The sequence below is a fragment of the Anas acuta genome, chromosome 1, assembly GCF_963932015.1.
Source record: "Anas acuta chromosome 1, bAnaAcu1.1, whole genome shotgun sequence".
NCBI classification, from domain to species: Eukaryota; Metazoa; Chordata; class Aves; order Anseriformes; family Anatidae; genus Anas; species Anas acuta.
The window spans coordinates 89,079,597-89,096,253 of record NC_088979.1 but is presented as its reverse complement, the minus strand read 5'-3'; the positions used below and the strand labels follow the sequence as shown (position 1 = coordinate 89,096,253).

Genomic DNA, 16,657 nt, shown 5'->3' with positions numbered 1-16,657 from the left:
TCATTTATTTACATCCCAGTGCACTAATTACAGGAGTTTATTGTTTATGTTTTTCTTTTTTTCTTTTTTTTTTTTTTTCTAAATTTAATCTATTATGATTACTTTTTTTTTTTTTTTTTTTCATTGTCTTACACTGAAAGAGATGAGATAGTACTTCTTGCTGTCAGGCAGCTGCCATTTTGCTGCATAAAATTTAGGTTGCAATTAACACAAGGAAAAATTCACCTCATAAGACTTTGTTATTTGGTTACTCTTCAAAAATATTTTCAAGGTCTTTCAGTACAATGAGGGCCAAACCGTGTATTAAAGAAAATCAAGGAAAGATCTGTAATTTTACTTTTTAAACATATTACTCAGAAAATGTTATTAAAAGGATTGTGGACTGGGACGTTGACTCCCTGCTTACTTAAAAAAGAAACACCACAACAGTTTATATAGGTTTAATACACACTATATGAGGACTCAACCCCTATTCACTTTCACATATGATTAATTTTAAGCATGTAAATAAGCCCAGTATCTGAAAGGTTGCTTACAAGTTAGGTTACAGTAAGGTTATAGTTAGGTGATAGTAGCATTAACCTAATGCTTAATGCAACCCAATCACAGACAAGTAACTATAAAGAGCTGAATGCTATCCAAGGTCCAAGTACAGGATGAAGACTCAGAGGGTTTCTTAACAAGGCTGGGAAGGTGAAGAAATATGAGATGATGTTGGGAGTGGAAACCACAAGATAATGTTGGTTTCAAGGTACCAGAAGTTGGACTCTGGTGACTTTCTGGAGGATGTCAATGCTAAAGGAAGTTTTACATGCATCATAAAGTAGTATTACAGTATCACTTTGGGAAACTTCAAAGTGAAATTTAATTCCACAGAGGAAAAAATGTTTGAAAAAAAAAAATCCCATTAGAAAAAGAGGTTGATTACACAAACCTAATGCTAGTAACAGTTAGTCTTTTAGCTTTGAATGAGAGAGTCTAAACAGGGAGATAACAGATGTACTGGGTCTGGCTGGGAAGGAGTTAACTTTCCCTGCAGCAGCCCATATAGTACTGTGCTCACTTGTAGCTAGAACAGTCCTGATATAACATCAGTGTTTTGTGTGTTGCTAAGCAGTGCTGGCACAGCATCAAGACTTCCTCCAACCCCTCTAAAACCAGTAGTCTGAGGGTGGGCAAGAAGTGGGGAGGGGAAGTCACCAAGGCAGCTGACCTAAACTGAACAAAAGGACATCATACCATATGATGTCACAATCAGCTTGGCAGGGGGAAGGAGAGGGGGAAGGAGGCCTCTCATTTTAAAGATATCTGTTCTCCCAAACAACTGCTACATGTCTTGAGGCCCTGCTTCCCAGTAAGTGGCTGAACATTTTTTTTTTAAGTCCACTTCCCCCCCCCCCCCCCCAACCCCCCTTTTCCCTTTAATTAAATTATCTCAACCTACAAGCCTTTTTCTTCCCATCACAGTTTCTTCTCCTCATCTTCTTTTGAGGAGAGGGAGTGAGAAAGAGGTGGTGGAGTGTAGCTGCCCAGCAGGCTAAAATAACTGCAACAGACTGAAAAGATTTTTGAAAGGCAAGATGTGCACTTGTAATGGGTGTAAGAGGCAAGGTTTTCATAGTGAGAGAGCTGCAGGAGTGATTTCTGGGAAGGTTAGAGTTTGCCATGGGTCAATCACAACTGTCTGTACAGCAGACAGAGCTCAGGACGAAGATAAGCTCATCAGGCAAGTTGGTAGCACCTTGGGAAAGGTAATGTTTTAATATTTGTCTTTGTTTCTTATCATCCAAACCTATTGTATTTGTCAACAAATTAAATTATTTTTCCCCATTTACAACCTTTTTTCCTTTTGCCTGTGACAATTACTAGTAAGCAATCTCCCTGTGTTTATGTCAACCCAAAAGATTTTTCATCCCATTTTCTCCCCCTTCCCTTCTGTGGAAGGGAAGTGAAGGAGCAGTTGGGTAGGATGTCATCCATTAAACAAGGCTGCTTATGTAGTGGAGAAGATGGATGAGTCATTAGAAAGACTGCCAGAGAGTAAATAGGTTATTTTAGCCTAGGAAAGTGATTATATTGTAGTATTCTTAATCACTATCATGAAGCAATTGAAGAGGTCACCATAGTCAAAAGTAAAGTGATCTGAGACTTGATAAAATTAATAATTTACATATAAACAGTTAGGAAATGCTCTTTCTTAGGTGTAGGAAATGGGGAAAGAATGGGTGTGATAAGTTAGTTCAAAATCAAAAGTGACTGTCTAAAGATTGGACAGAAACAATAGATACATATAGTTGTCTTGTACATAAAACCTGAGGTTGTATGTATGCTTGTGCATATGATTATTCTTGCAAAAGAGACTGTGGTATCACATTCTAATGCATTACATTATATTTGAGTTGGAGAAGTAAGTTTGAGTTCAAATAGTTACCTTCTTATATTAATTTCTTAGCATCTTGGTATTATCAAAATTTGCTTTGAAAGCAAGTCATGTGTTTCTGTTATTAAGTCATATCTGACTTTTCATTACATTGGTTTTCTTTTTTTTCTTTTTTTTTTTCCCCATCACTTTAAATTCTGACTAACCTTTAACAAAGGATAAGATAAATCTTTCCAACAGAGTCATTTTATCTTTATTATTGCTATCCAGATTACAAATGAATTCATTAACATTCTCATCACAAGCCCCAAGTTCATTATCTGATAAGACAAAAACTTCTTCAGATACATCTTGAGGTATTTGATTTGCCTTATTTATATTCTCAGTAGGCATCTTTCTCTCACTTGCTAGAGATGAGTACAAGAAAATTACAATTCCACTCATTACTTTGTCCTGATTGAGATTTATTCTGTCCTTTGCAACATAGAATCCTTATTTATTTATTTTTTTCTTCCTTTGTTTAACTGGTTTGTAAATCCTGAGATAGAGTATACGTTCCGTTCTTGATTACAAAAAAACAAGTGTATGTTTTTTTTGTTTTTTTTTGTTTTTTTTTTTTTGTATGTAGGTTATATTCATTAATATATTAAATTGAAAACCATATCTGAGCAATGATTAAAATAGCAACAGCAACAAAATCATATATTTTATGGGATTTGTTTAGTGCTGAAGTCAGGGTGGTTGTGTTATTAAATCTGTACAGAGGGCTTAGTTGCAAAGGGTACCTATTGGGATTTGATGGAGGCATTTTAGTTTAGTTTAGTTTAGTTTAGTTTACATTTAGTCTTAATTTTCCTTCAATAAGATATATAGTTTTTCTCTGTTAATCTAAAACTTTTTGATTCTATCATCCATTGAGATAAGTCCCAATCAATTCAAGTACAGTCTGAACCTTGTGCCAGACCTTCATTACTATCCCAATACATGCTGTCAAATAAGAAAATAAACTTTATTGAGAATATTGAGTCTTTTGCTGATTAAGAAAAATCAGTAAACATCTTTATTTTCTTTGTTACTCAGTGGTATTTTGTCAGGGGTCTTTGCAGTCCTTTCTTCCATGTTAGTAAAGAACTGCAGATTATTGTAGTAACTGGTAGCAGTGTCATAAAGGAACACTTCATTTCCACACAGCCAGGCCACTAAAATACTAGAAAGCAAGAAGTTATTAAAGGAGTGAGCTGGACACAATTGCTCTCTGTCTTATTTCCCTACTTAAAAGTACCCATGGTTTTATTCAGTAATTGTTATTAAATTATTATGTATCTCAGTGAGATGTCTAAGAGTACCTGAAAGAACCACATGGGTTCTGAGAGACAATGAAAAGGGCTAAAGAAGGCCTGGGAAATTTTGCAACAGCAGTGGAAGACCAAACAGACCTCTAAAAACCTCTGGAGTTGTCCCTCATTGTTTATTTGTAGGAAAGTGAACTGAACACAGGGTGCAGTTCAGCTCTGTGTTCCAAGATCTGCTTTTTGAGGCACATGAACTTGGGCTGCCATCTTATTAGCACTGTGATGTTGTCAGGACATCACTTTTGAAGAGAATGTATTTACCTAATACGATTTTAATTTACACCAGAGTATGTGAACTATGGTGAGAAACATCTTGAAGGCAAAAATAGTAACTCCAGAGATACACCTAGAGACACTGCAGTTTCAAATACATTCTATTCATGAATCATAGAATCATAGAATCATAGAATATCCTGAGTTGGAAGGGACCCTTAAGGATCATCAAGTCCAACTCTTGACACCGCACAGGTCTACCCAAAAGTTCAGACCATGTGACTAAGTGCACAGTCCAATCTCTTCTTAAATTCAGACAGGCTCGGTGCAGTGACCACTTCCCTGGGGAGCCTGTTCCAGTGTGCAACCACTCTCTCTGTGAAGAACCCCCTCCTGATGTCAAGCCTAAACTTCCCCTGCCTCAGCTTAACCCCGTTCCCGTGGGTCCTGTCGCTGGTGTTAATGGAGAAAAGGTCCCCTGCCTCTCAACACCCCCTTATGAGGAAGTTGTAGACTGCGATGAGGTCTCCCCTCAGCCTCCTCTTCTCCAGGCTGAACAGGCCCAGTGCCCTCAGCCGTTCCTCGTACGTCTTCCCCTCCAGGCCTTTCACCATCTTCGTAGCCCTCCTCTGGACACTCTCCAACAGTTTCATGTCCTTTTTATACTGTGGTGCCCAGAACTGCACACAGTACTCGAGGTGAGGCCGCACCAGCGCAGAGTAGAGCGGGACGATCACCTCCCTCGACCTACTAGCGATGCCGTGCTTGATGCACCCCAGGACACGGTTGGCCCTCCTGGCTGCCAGGGCACACTGCTGGCTCATATTCAACTTGCTGTCTACCACGACCCCCAGATCCCTCTCTTCTAGGCTGCTCTCCAGCGTCTCATCGCCCAGTCTGTACGTGCAGCCAGGGTTTCCCCGTCCCAGGTGCAGGACCCGGCACTTGCTCTTATTGAACTTCATGCGGTTAATGAACTTCATGAGTCTAGCCTGGAATTAAAACAAAGAAAAACTCTAGTATGTATATGATGGCACCAAGTCTATTCTGCAGATCCACTCCTTCTGATCTGCATGGATTGCTAATGCAGATGTAGCCTCAGCTACATTTCAGCTGCTGCTATAGAAAGTGGAGATCTTAAGAAGATCAAAGCCTAAACCTTGTCCCAGATGTCTAATTAAAGGCATTTTAGTTATTGGTTGGCTGTATCATGCTCTATGTTTGTTGAATCAGCAGGATCCTCACTGACAAGAGTTTAAACAAGTAGCATGAAACAGATTATGTTTTAGCAATTTTAATGTTGCAGTATTTATAAAAACATAGTGACCATGACATTTTTTTATAGTATTGATTAAAAAATATTTTTTTCACAGGTAGATCAAAGCTGCTATAATAGTATAAACTTTTCTTAAATCCATTTATACTGTAAGACAGAATACTGCAGATGTTAGAATTTTGCTCCTCAAATAGACATGCCTATACTTTAAAATAACAGAAGTACTTCAGATGCAAAACATAGCTGAATAAAATCCAAGACCTATGTTAATAAAGATACTAGTGTAAGAGTGTTAACAGTGCTATGATTTTCCACTCTTTCTAGTTGCTAACATCTTTTTCAATGTTTGTCTTCTGCTGTGAAACAGCAGTAGCTTCAAATCCCTCCACCAACTTCCAAGGAAATTGCAGCCATATTTAAGTATTGTAGGATATAAATAATCTGGTTCTGTGAAATTTACAAGGATAGCTTTCTGGTTAATCTTGTAGCATATCGAATGTCTTTGATGGTGTTTATATTGCTCTTGCAATTCTTTTTGTTTTTATTATTTTTGTAATATTTGTAAAGCTTTACTGCTCATAGTCAACTGTGTCATTACAGTTTGATGCACTTATCAAATATTTTTTACCTCAATATTTTTATTCTGTGGAGAAAGAACCCAAGGATAACACTTCTGCAAGTTTAGCTTATCAAATACTACTATAAAACCAATTTAGCCTACTCTGGAAAACCCTTATGATTATGACTGATTCATACTTCTCATTAGTACTCAAAATATAGCTTATATGAAATTTGAGATGTCTCTTAAGTGCTCTAAACACTGAAGAATATGTAGCTATATAGAGATAATTCATCCACCATTACATCAAATAAAACTGATCACAGATGGTAGGTAACATTCTGGAATAATGAAGAACTTTTCTTGAAATTTTAGCAAAAAATACCCATAATAGTTCCTTTTATTTTCAGCTATACTTTGTCTTAAGCAAGAGAAACAGCAAAAAGTAAAAGCAAATGAACATAAAAGCTACTAATAGAGAAAATCTGCATTATTATATAAGGAAATGGTTGTCCTTTCTCTTTCTAAGTGGGTCTTGAATCTGCCCTTAATTCTGCTTCTAGGATGTTCTCAGTTGTAATATTTACTCTGATCAAGTTGTGTCTTTGGTAGTTCTGCTGTGTTTCTTCACAACAGAACAAATTTAAATCTGGTCGGTACCACAGTAGCACTGTTAAATTAGTTTTGGTCATCTTAGAGTTCAGATGAGGCCCCGTCATGTCTATGTGAAAGGTGAATATCTAGAAATCTGTGTGTGCAGATATGTACCTCTGTGGTGTAATAATAATAGCAATAAATTATATAATTTAATGATAATAATGATTATTCAGATATCCATTCCTTCATTGCCTTTACTCACTAAGATTTCAAAAAAAAGATGGGTTTGAGAGATAATTCAGGTGCTTCCACTGCCTCCACTAGGATGTCTGGATGCCCAGTCCCAGTTTTTTAGGAAAAGTCGTTACTTTGCCCTGTTTTGAGATCTTTTTATCTTAGGTCTTCATCCTTTGGCAACTATTCTACTTCTAACATTAGGCTTTAAGACAGTATGGAGACTCCTCTCTGAGAGGCACTGAGTCCATCCAGATACTCTCTCCTCAGAGTTTTGCTGCCAGCCTGGAGCCCGTATTCATGATATTATGAAGAGCTTAGCAAGTCTGGTAGGTCCCAAAGACTACCATCCCTTCCTAATCTTTCATGTGGGATCAAACGTTACTGCACCAAAGATATGCTGAAATATCAAAGGCATTTTATGTCCCTTAGAAAGATGTTGAAGGGATTGGGAATGCAGGTAATGTTCTCTGTCCTCCCCGTTGGTGAATGGGACTCAAGAAGAAGGAGTGAACAGGACACAGTACCTGTCAACAGTCCCAAAGCAATCAGGAAGGGTTCTTCTGGAAATGTGATGTGATCAATAGCCCAGCTGAAGTGCCTCTACATGAACCCATGCATCACAGGAACCAAGCAGGAGTTAGAAAACATAGTGTAATTAGACAAATATGACCTGATTACTATCACGGAAATGTGTTGGGATGGATCACATAACTGGTACACTGGAACAGAGGGCTACCAGCACTTCAAAAGACACAGACAGGGGAGAAGGGGAGGGGGTGTTACCCTCTACATTAGTGAAGGCATTGTTTGCAAAGCGTTGCCTCTGAGAAACAACCATGAACAGGTTGAGAGCTTGTGGGTGAAAGTTAAGGACCTTAACAATAAAGGACACCTTGTGGTCAGGGACTACTACAGGCCACCTGATCAAGGGGAACCTGTGGATGAGGCATTCTTGCTTCAACTACAAGAAGCATCACACTTGCATGCTCTCATTCTGATGGGGGACTTCAACCACACAGATATCTGCTAGGAAAGCTACTCAGCAGTCTGTAAGCAATCCAGGAGATTCCTGAAGAGTGTTGAGGATAACTTCCTCATCTGGGCATTAGACAAGCCAACCAGAGGAGAAGCATCACTGGACCTGGTACTCATCAATGTGGATGAACTCATTAAAGAGGTCAAGACTGGAGGCAGTCTGGGCTGCAGTGACCATTCCCTGGTTGAGTCTGTGATCTCAAGGAATATGGTCCTGCTAAAGAGCAAAGTTAGGACCCTGAGCTTCTAAAGAGTGAACTTCAATCTATTTAAAGATTTAGTCGACAAGATTCCCTGGAACTCTGTCCTTAAGGACAACTCTTAAAGAATGTTTTCCTTAGAGCACAAGAACTCTCCATCCACCTGTACAAGAAAGTGGCCAGCGAGGGCAGGAAACTGGGATGGCTGAGTAAAGACCTGCTGATCAAACTGAAGCACATGAAGGAAATGAACAGGTAGTGGAAGCAGGGACATGCAGGGATGGGATCAGGGAAGCCAAGGCCCAGATGGAACTAAGCTTGGCAAAGGATGCAAGGAATAATGAGAAGGGATTATATTACGTACATTGTTCTGAAAAAAAAAAAAAAAGGCCAAGGAGAGTGTACCCCCTCTGACGGATGAGAAGGGTGAACTGGTAACAGCAGACATGGAGAAAGCTGAGGTAATCAACTTCTTTGCCTCAGTCTTCACTGGCAGACAGGTTTACAATGTCTCTCATTTCCCTGAACCCACGGATGAGGGATGGGGGAGCAAAGTAATTCACACTGCAAGTGAACAGCAGGTTTGAGACCACTTGATGAAACTGAACAAGTACAAGTGTGTGGGGCCTGATGACATGCAACTTAGGGTCCTGAGGGACCTGGCTGATGTAGTTGCCAAGCCTCTTTCCATCATATTTGAGAAGTCCTGGCAGCCAGGTGAAGTCCTTGGTAATTAGAAAAAGGAAAACATCACTCACATTTTAAAAAAGGATAGAAAAGTTGATCCAGGAAACTACAGACCAGTGAGCTGAACCCCTGTGTCTGGGAAGATCATGGAGTGGATCCTCCTGGAAGCAATGTGAAGACATATGCAAGACAAAGAGTTGATCAAAGACAGCCAGGATGGCTTCACCAAGGGCAAATCGTGCTTGACCAATCTGGTGGCCTTCTGTGATGGAGTCACGGCATCATTTGAAAAGGGAAATCCAACCAATGGCATTTACTTGGACTTCTGAGAGGCCTTTGACACATTCTCACATGACATTCTGATCTCCGGATTGGATAGATATGGACTTGATGGGCGGGCTATTCAGTGGATAAGGAATTGGCTTGAAGGTCGCACCCAGAGAGTGGTTGGTGGTCAATGGTTCTATGTCCAGGTGGAGGCCGGTGATAAGTGGTGTCCCTCGAGGGTCTGTTCTGGTTCTGGTACTGTTTAACATCTTTATCAATGACATAGACAGTGGGATCAACTGAACCCTCAACAAGTTTGCAGATGACACCAAGCTGAGTGGTGCAGTCGATACAACAGAAGGAATGGATGTCATCCAAAGGGACCTGGGCAAGCTTGAGAAGTGGACCCATGTGATTCTCATGAGGTTAAACAAGTGCAAGTGCAAGGTGCTGCACCGGGGTCAGGGCAACCTCAGACATGAGTACAGACTGGGAGAAGAACTCATTGAAGGCAGCCCTGCAGAGAAGGACTTGGGGTTTCTGGTGGATGAAAAGCTCGACATGAGCTTTTCGGTGTGTGCTTGCAGCCCAGAAGGCCATCTGTATCCTGGGCTGCATCAACAGAGGAGTGGCCAGCAGGTGGAGGGAGATGATTGTCCCCTTTACTCTGCCCTTGTGAGGCCCCACTTGGAGGTCTGCATCCATGTCTGGGGCCCCCAGCACAAGAAAGATGCTGCTCTGTTAGAATGGGTCCAGAGGAGGGCTGCAAAGATGATCAAGGGGCTGGAGCACCTCTCCTACAAAGAAAGGCTGAGAGAACTGGGGCTGCTCAGCCTACACAAGAGAAGACTCTGGGATGATATTGCAAACCTTCCAATACTTAAAGGGGACTTATAAAAAAGGTGGAGAACGGCTTTTTACTCAGGCAGATAATGGCAGGACAAGGGGGAATGGTTTTAAATTAAAAGAGTGGGATTTAGATTAGCAGTTAGGAGGAAGTTCTTCACTCAGAGGGTGGTGAGGCACTGGAACATGTTGCCCAGAGAAGCTGTGGGTGCCCCATCCCTGGCAGTGTTCAAGGCCAGGTTAGATGAGGCTGTGGGCAACCTGATCCAGTGGGTGGCATCCCTTGCCATGGCAGAGAGGTTGGAACTAGATGATCTTGAATGTCCCTTCCATTCTGTGATTCTGTGATTCCGTGATTCTGTGATTCTGTGATTCTATGAAGATTGCACTCATAATGCAGAAAATCCCCTAGTTAAGTCTGAACTAGTAGTCTATGTTGAGTTTACAGTCTTGTACAATCTCACTACAGTTATTCCATGTCTTCTGAATTCTCTTCTATTTCATATCTTTTGTTAGGACTACTGAAGAGGAACTACAGACTTACACAGTGTGTATTCCTGCAAGAAACTCATAGATATATATTTATTTATTTTTATAACATGTATATATATAACTATAAAGTCTATATATTTATATATGTAGCATATGTATATAACTATATATATAACACTCAGCAAATAAATCCAGTCTCCTAATTTTCTAGTGCTCCCAGGTAGAAATCTACATACATAAATACATTTCTAAATGTATTCCAACTTTCACTTGAAGATAATGTTGCAACCTAGAAGAGATTGTCCTGGACTTTTTAACATTTCAGAATGACTTTCTGAAGCTTTTGAAGTGACTGAAGATTTAATAGACTAAGTGAAAGAAGAATGGCTGCAGACCTTTAGATTTGCTAATACAAGCAATGTTACCATGGTAGTTCTTTCTCTTTGTACAGAGAAACAGTGAACACTAAAGAGGTAATGGAAGTGCAATCTTTGTTCTGTTGACAATTTGCTATTTTTTATTTATTTACTTATTTTCTTTCTGGAAAAAAAAAGAAACTTTGCTTTACTGCAAAACTCTACTGCACAAAGCCTAATGATTCTTTTGAGACTGCACTGAGCATGTTTCAATAATTTTGTACAGAGTTGGCGACCCAGGTAGAAAGATAACCAGGAAGCCAGGCAACTGGAGAAGCCTGACAGGTGGGCAAAGGGGTAATTGAATAGCCCTGAAAACTGGCAAGTCCAGTGAGGTGGACAGGTTGACCATTCACCCACCATGATGCCAGCTGGCATGCAAGCTGTAGGACGGAAACCTTTCTGTCTGTCTGGTTTCCATCAAAAATACAGAGGAAACATCTTGTTCCAAAAGAAAACATGCATTTTGGTGAACCAGACAGAAAACTATTTGGGAAATTGTTCGGTCAGTTGTTTTGATAGTCATGAGAAACTTAATGACAGGGAGAAGCACCTGCAGGGGTGCTCTATAGGAGAGAATGGGCCATGAGCCAAGGGTGCCCGTGGCCCAAGCAGGGCAGTGTCTTCACCAATAGACTACCATTCTACAGGATATGAGTAGGGCCTGTGTGCTGGCATTGACAGGATCTACCAAAAGTCCTAGACAATCCTAGACGTAGAAAGTCATTGGGACCCATCACCAGGGCCCAGGCAGGAGCAGGGTGGGGGAGCAGAGGAGAGTGCAGGGGGCAGGATGATAATTACGATAATGATGATAATGACAATAATCAGTAAGCACGAGATTACCTATAAGAACAGACTCAGGACACAGGTCCTGCCAGGAAGCACAGTGTCCTAGAGCATAGGGCTGGGCTCAGGCACACCTCACCTGTAGCTTAACATGGGCCAGGACTGAATGCCCAAGCCAGGGCTTACATGGTACTCCCAGGAAAAATGGGACAGAATGTTCAGGGGTGGGGTACCCAGGCAAGGCTGGTAATGTCAGTTAAGGCCAGTTAATGCACTCAGGGCCATAACAGTTAGATAAAGGTAAATTGTCTTTTGGGAATCCACATAATTTATTCCACAAGGAGTCCGTTCACATGTGAGTGACATCTCTATCTATCAAGTATTAAACATCAAAATGAAAAAGGAAAGGAAAGGATTTTGAAAAATATAAAGTGGAGGTTGGTAAATCCAGCAATAATAAATACATTGTCTGAAAAGTAACTAAAGATGGAGAATGCATTGCTTCTGCAAAATAACACATCCTCTATTTTCAATCCACAAAAAAAAAAAAATACATAGTCGTAGAATCTATACTATCTATAAGGACAGCTTATCTTTCTAATGATGAACGAGTCTCTAGGAGTGAGCAGAGTACTTAGTTATATGCCTCATTTCAAGCAACTTAAATTGATGTGTGTTCTTAGCATATTCTGTTAACTTCAGTTATTCTGAGTACTGTTAGGAATATGGGCTACATTTCCAAGTAGTATAAGCTGTCACAAAGGGGTTACACTGCTTTACCCAAAGTATTACATGAGTTCCAAAAAATAACAATTTCATTGCAAACTAATGTCTCACTGTAGTCACCAGGGTTTAAATGGATAGTACATTGACTTTGACTTATCTCTGTCTCTTTCTCTGACCAAGTACTAATATAAGTGTATACATGAAATTAAACATTTCATTGAATCAAAGCTTGGAATGTTCCCTTGACTTCAGCATGAATAATTGGGATCTTGATGTGAATGAAGTTTGCTTTGCAAAAGAAAGTTTTAAAAGCCTTATTACACAGATTAAGGGAAACAGGATTGCCTTCCTTTTGTCTCCCTTTACCCTTCTTTTTGTTGTTGTTTTATTTTGTTTTGTTTTGTTTTTATTTGTCTTTCTTGTTTATTTGTTTAAGTAAAATATTTTTTTTTTTTTTTTGCTTTTTCAGATCTTTAGCCTATTCTCAGTAAAATATACCTTCTAACTTCTGGAGGTAAAAACATGGAAACTCTATATCCAAATTTGATTATGGCCATATTGTCACACCATATTTTCTTTCGTTGGTAAATAATTCCTCTGAGCAACATGTATCAGCAGACCCTTCAAAGGCATTTTCTCTGCCAAAACAAGGTTGTAGTCTTGCTCCCTGCTGTAAGAGAGTTGACACCTGATCTGAGAATTCAATGCCTGCATTTAATTTGAGTTCAGAAAAGCTTGAATGAAACTCCAGTGTTGCATATTTAAAAAAAAAAACAGAGACCAACAATGAGAATGGCTATACTTAGGTTAAAATCACTGAGCAAGTTTCTCTGACTTTATTGACATTTCCAAATCAAATTAATTATGTAAATGAAAAGGCTCTTTGATAGTGGAGACATATGTATTTATTTAAAGAGAAAGCTGAATTAAAATTGTAATGTCAGTTCAGTGGGTGAAATGGAGTTATTTTTATTTGAGAAAAATACAATTCACAATAGGAAGATTATGGGAAGATAGCATTTGAGAATTAACTTTCAAATGCTTAGAAATAAATTTTTTTTGTTCACATATCAATTAAAAGGTTTTTGCATACCTCTTAGGTTTTCAAAATATGCAATGACACTGGTGGGAGCTGTTCATCCTGAGTGAGATGACTATAGAACATCTGGGCTAGTAAGTGTGATTCCTACTGCAGCTAATGAGAACATTTTCTCATATTGCCAAGACTCCAAATTGGTCATAAGTTAATCATTGTGGCCATATACAAATTTACATTCTGTGCCTTGCCACATCCTAAATATATGCATGTATGATTAAATATCTCTGGCAACAAAAATGCAGGAGGCTGGTTTGTGCTGAAGCCTGTCCCCTGTGTAGAGTCAGGCCATGCACAGAGTACAGTGATGGACATTACGAGGTCCCATCATCAGGGCACAGATTTTCTTTACATTTATGATATTCTGGAATAGATCAGGAGTTATTTTGTGACTTCTAAGCAGTCAGGTCCTAACCAACAATATGATTAACATTTCATAAAAGCAATTGGGATCCTCTATCTTGGTGCAGAGTTATGAAGATGTGGGATTGCAGTTCATGATGATGTGGGTCACAAATCACCCATGTGTTGTAACAGTCTCATCACCATCAGTATCACAGAGATAGTGAATATATAAACGTGGACAGATGACAGTGGTTGAAAGCTTTGTAACAGGCAAGACTGATGCAGCAAAGCCACTGATAAGGGCTACTAACTTCTCCCCATCTTCTTTGCTGCCTCCTGCCAGTGCTGAAGACATGACAGAGCATAAATGAGAGGGATCTGAATACCTGTCCTCTGAGAGCTAGGAAAAACAAACAAACAAACAAATAGATAAATAGCCATTTTAATTAAATTATGTGCAATGAACAGTTCCCTGAGAAAAGACATTATATGGGTCCTGAGGACACTCACAGGCCATAATGCACCTGCTCAGAACCACACACCATCTCTTGGGCCATCAGCCCTTGCAACAGCAGGCTGCAGCAGGGCTGGGCTCCACACAGCCCTGCCCTTCCTGGCTATGGCTCTAGCCCAGACAGGCTCACCTACAGACCCATGGCCTGACCCAGTCTCATCCCCAGGGAGGTGCCCAGTGCTGGAACTGGGGCTGCACCAGTTCCCCCAGCTGTTCTGCTCCTCATGGGGTGGTGGGAAAGGCCCTGCCTGCCAGGACCTGCTATGAGCATGGAGAGTCCTGGTGGTCCCAGACCACACAGAGTGGTGCCCTGACAATTTGCTACTCTGTTTTAATGACAAATCTCAGTAAATACATAGGTAAAGAAAATTGATGATAGCTGTCATATAGTGTGCAAATTATGCAAGGTAGCAAAAAAAAAAAAAAAATTTTATATGTAAGTCTTGTACCCAAATTTAATAAGATAGGAAAGAAATAGCTGTAAGATTTTATCCAGTAGTTCCTATATTCTCTTTGAATTTAAGCAATAAAACAGTGGTAGTTAGATACACAGAAATGGAAAACTCCTGCTATTATGCAGATCAGAGGACTTCAACTAGTATGTTTTTTCTCAACAGGAACAGTTTGTGTTTTCATGTGAATTGCATTACTCAAATCTTCTACGAAAGTTGAGCTGTTGTGCTTTTTCCTCCCGTTATGGAAATGCTAACCTCCTTTCACCTCAATGAAGTATTGTGATTCAATTGTTTTTCTTCTGGGTGAGAATTATTTTTATCCATTACAACAAGCATACAGCATTACATGGTCTCTTCAATCACTTCACAAATTTATGTGGAGTAACAGCAACTCCACACTATCACAAACATCAAGGAAATGCTGCTACATTTCATATATTGACACCAAAGTTTGAAAAATGAGAAACAAAGCAAAATGAACAAATGACGACAAAAAGCGTTGTCATACGAGACAACCCAAATACATCCTGATGTACAAGTAAGAAACGTTGTTCAACAGAAGTGATTAATGTGGTGATATTCTCTGTGGGTGGGTATTAGAAACAGTAGTAGCCCCCCCTCCTTTTTTTTTTTTTTTTTCCTCCTTGGTTTTAATGTTTCCTGTGACTTTAGAATCCGTCTTTTTTTTAGTGCTTACAAAGAGAATCCATAAAAACAGGTTACTAAATCCCTAAGGTTTATTGAGAGTTTTTGTTGGTGGTGGTGATGATATTTTTTAATATGTGTATGTATATATATATATATAAAATGATCTGACATTTCTGATAGCCAAACTTTAGTTAATTTAATTTCTATTACCAATAAACTATGTGGGTCATACACAGTGTGTAAAGACCTAATTTAATTAATTTATCTTTTTGTGTTTGAAAGCTGCTTACATTTTAACATACAAATAGAAAATTATTGCTTTATTAACTTGAAATCTGTTTTTTCTGCACAAATTCATATCTACTATAACTATTTTCTAAGAGTTTTTGATATTTAGGCATAAATTATCAGTTTTTTTCATCTATTATAATTTAAATTAACTTTTTTTTTTTTTTTTCCCAGCTATATTTTTTCTCCTTATTTTCTTTTAATGTCTGCTTTATTCTTTCTAGTTTGGCCTGATACAGAATCCACTGAGTAAAGAATGTTTTCCCAATTTATTTGACTCTGTTTCATGACCCTTTTTCCTCCAAACTCTTCACTCTTTCCTGATCTCAAGATCCAAATCTTTCTTTCCTCCTTTAGCTGATAATCTTCCTCTTTCCCAGTATCTCTGTGATCTTCATGTTCCTTTTTTTCAGCTGCCTGAGTTCGTTACTTTCTACCCGATCTTCCAAACATGTCACCACCACCTCTTACTGCTTACTGCAAAGATACTTGATACACTCTCTCTCCTCTTCTGTGCTTGCTGTTCCTTTCTTGCTGATCTTCTTATATCCATCTTTCAACTTCAAATGCATTAGTGTAAAATTCTGCCATTTATATAAATGTCTTGTCTAGGATTTTTGTCTGGAGTCTTTTCAGTTGGATATTTAACTTCGGGTTCCAATACTGAATTTTGTGGCACTGGGTAGGTCAATTCAGCTGTCTGTGCCTCTCTGCACATTTTCTTCTTACTTCTGGGAATAACAAATTCTCTGTCTTTCATATGTCTTCTGTACGAATAAGCAGAATTATAGCACAGCTATACACTATGATAATGGCAGAAGTTTTAGATGGATAAGAAGCGTGTGGTGGTATACACACATTTTGTATGCTCTCAAAAGAGCAAAGTGGGGCACATTTACTGTTTAGCATATTCACAAAGCATAGGATTGGAAAATACTTCCATATTTCAGCAAGTACAAATGATTGATGTCCATTCTTCTTCACCTTATCCAGTGTATTAATAATACTAAATATTTACTTCTAGTGTTGAAAACCTTATCACAATCTTTAATGATTCCAAAAATGCTAGAGTTAATGATGAATCTACAAAAAGACTTCAAGTACAGCTTTTTCTCTCTTCTGGATTCCAGGGGAATAGCAGATTAAATTCCTCATCATCTGAGAAACATGATCACTTTTATTTTTGTTTTCCAAATCCTGAGACAAATAAATTACATTATACCTGTATATTATTTTTGT

General features: G+C 39.0%; 1 long non-coding RNA gene across 1 annotated transcript in view; it reads left to right on the top strand.

Moving 5' to 3' along the window:
• The first annotated feature begins 1,195 nt into the window (after positions 1-1,195).
• LOC137850176 (uncharacterized) overlaps positions 1,196-16,657 on the top strand; it is a 51,703-nt gene continuing 36,241 nt past the window's right edge. Inside the window, exon 1 of the long non-coding RNA XR_011092329.1 lies at positions 1,196-1,354. This is a non-coding gene — a long non-coding RNA (uncharacterized lncRNA). The remainder of the gene's footprint in view (positions 1,355-16,657) is intronic.